We start from the raw sequence: 3,013 nt of genomic DNA, 5'->3' as shown, positions 1-3,013 counted from the left end.
TAGACCAAACAGAGAAATAAGAGACAGAATTCGACTCACTCAATTAGAATCATGATTAAATGAAGAGTGAAACGAAAATCGAACTTATTCACAGTTCATCACCAACCCGTAACAAATATCATCATCATCGTCATCATGATGTGATTTGTGCTGATGGATGAGTGTTGTGATTGTTGTAACGTGTAAGTGCCAGTTGTTATATCGATTGCTTGAGTGCCCTCTTTAGTATATGAACGCCCAGTTAGAGTGCAGTGAATTTATTGATCGGAACAATGATACATAAAATCGTACGAGCACTCTTGGATACTTGTCAGTCCTGCTTTCTGCCTAGCCCAGCCAGTTAAGTCCAGAACACTAATAACGGCCTCAGCAATATGAATCATTATTCACAAACATACTAGGTTTATATACAAACCAAACAGATCACATCGTACCAAAAAATAGAAAATAACATTCGTACAATAATTGGCCAAATGTGGCTGTAAATAGGGGGAAAGTAATAGATAGACTGACGATAACTCAAGAATCGTATAATAATAGGTCAAAGGTCAAAATAAAGCTAATGATACAACAATTATACAATAAGAAATGTACATATTACATTGGTCCATAACTAGTCCTCAGAGTTACCATTCATAATTCACCAGGGGATATAACAGTGATCTTACTGGACACAAGGTTATCAGGAAACAGTGTTTCACTGATTGTATCATGGAAATGACGGTAGTCAAGTGTTATTTGATGAAATGTTTCACTCGATTAGGTTGTTTGATATTTCACAAGGATTTGTTGTATGAAATGAAATGCAGATTATCGTTTTGATCAGTGAAATATGCAACTACTTGTTACAATGCTTTAGACAACAATTATTATAGAGGGACAGATTGTGTACATTCATAGCTTATTAAAGTGAAAGCATTCACCTTGTACTCAATTGTGTTGCAGATAGTTACTGTTGTTGATTGGAAATATTAAACGGTGATTAATGCATAAGTATGGTCTGATGATGATCTGATCATATTCACAACTACAATCTGATTGGCATTCTTCATCACTTCCGAGAGTGTTAGATGTATGAGTTGTTGGTTAAAAGGTACACTAGTTCAGTGTGTGTGTAGTTACTCATTTCACATTAAACTAATTCCTACTCTTGTTCCATTAAAACACTAAATATTTGTGTGAAGTGTATATTGTGCATATCATGTGAGTAGTCATTCTGATGATGATGACGCATGAACCATTAGTTTCATCATTAGGAATGGAGAGGCCATCATCACTCCATTCATGATTAACAATCTTGTTGGAACGATGCATTTAGAAAATTCAGTTAGATGTTGTTTCCTACTTCAATTCAAGTTTCTTCTATTCTAAATCTTACCAGACAACTACGTTTCAGACTGATTAGAACTTTTGAATATTCAATAGTAGTATATGACCACAGTGTAATTACACTAAGACATTTCAACATAGACAAAGAAGGTAAAAAGAAATTAGAGATTGTTGACCTGAAGTAGACTAATTATTGAATGAATGGCAATAGTTTTGATGAAATTTGTTCATTTGAATTTATTAACTAAACAAATACCATAAATTAGTTTGGAATTGACACAATCATATAATAAATTAATGTGGAATGTTGATGATAACCTAAATGAATTGACTGTAGTTATTTTGTTTATTGCCAAATCATATGAGTTGTAACTGAATCAGTTTTTTCTCACAGATACAGAGTATGTTACTGATTTAATGTTTAATATTTGGCACTTCAAAAGCACTCAATTTGATACTGGTAGCTTTTGTTGCTATGTAGTGACTATCTATTTTAATTGTCGTATACTTTGTATATTTCAATACTGTTTTTCATTATTTGAAAATTGTACTGATTTATTTGTAATCTGAAGTTACCTATTCGGTGCTTCTGTGATTATGGAACCCAGTTAACTAGGAAATTTTCCTGCCAGGACATTAATTCAGGAAGTGAAGGATTTCTCAAAATGTTTTAATTGCTAGAATAGATTTTAGAGTGTCACTAACTTGCTCTACTTACACCTGTTACTCCTCACGGAGGAGTAAATACTTCCTTCTGAATTCTCTATTGAACCCTGTTCTGGGCAATAATTTACAGTGTTTCCCAGTTTTAATGCATTCTTTTAATTTCTGCTTCCAGTTTCCGATTCAACGCGTTTGTTGGTCTTTCTTTTCCCCTTTCCCCTTCGAGATTTCAAGTTGGACTTGCTTTCTAATGCAGTTAGTTGATTTCCGCTACGTAAGTCCTACCAACCTCTAACACCTTTTCTTGATTCCTTCTTCAGCTCAAAGCTGTTGTATTTCCACCCACAATTAACAATTGAGTTCACGAGTCAATTTAAGCTAGGCCGTCATTGAAAACCTGTAAGTATTGGATGGCTGTTTTTTCCTTTCATGAGATTCTTCAGCAGCGCGCATCCGTATTTCCTCGTGCGGGACTCGAAACTTAGACCTTCGGTCCCGCGCGCAAACGCTTAACCTCTAGACCATTGAACTGGCATCTAACGGTTTTAGTGTCCAACTTCAACTGATCATTTGAATTTCATTTATTATGATCTTATCTTTGAACTAGGGTTAAATGATTAGCTTACTTAATAAATGATCAATATTGTTTAAAAGTACTGTTCACTACTCATTAGTTACGTATTACTGTTTTTTCTCAGAAGTATGAGGAAACTTTGGTACGATTTTATTTATGATATGAATTCTTCTTTTTGGCAATTAACATTAATACGGTATTTATGTGCTTTATTTTCGAAAAAATTCCATGGTCTTTAGAACTTCACTTGACTCAGAATTCTTTTGTACAAAATATCATTTAATAAGTAACCAAATAATGGAAATTTGTTAACTTTACATTCAGCACAATATAATGTGCCTCTTATTTTCTTCGTACGGATGAGCGTTAAAATTGTCCACTGTCCTTGTCGTAACGTCATCTTGAGACTGAGCGTTTTAGCCCTGCTCAGAGAAGTCATACTCACCA

The sequence above is a fragment of the Schistosoma mansoni genome (genome assembly GCF_000237925.1).
Source record: "Schistosoma mansoni, WGS project CABG00000000 data, chromosome 4 unplaced supercontig 0032, strain Puerto Rico, whole genome shotgun sequence".
Classification (NCBI taxonomy): domain Eukaryota; kingdom Metazoa; phylum Platyhelminthes; class Trematoda; order Strigeidida; family Schistosomatidae; genus Schistosoma; species Schistosoma mansoni.
This window is presented reverse-complemented; position numbering follows the sequence as displayed.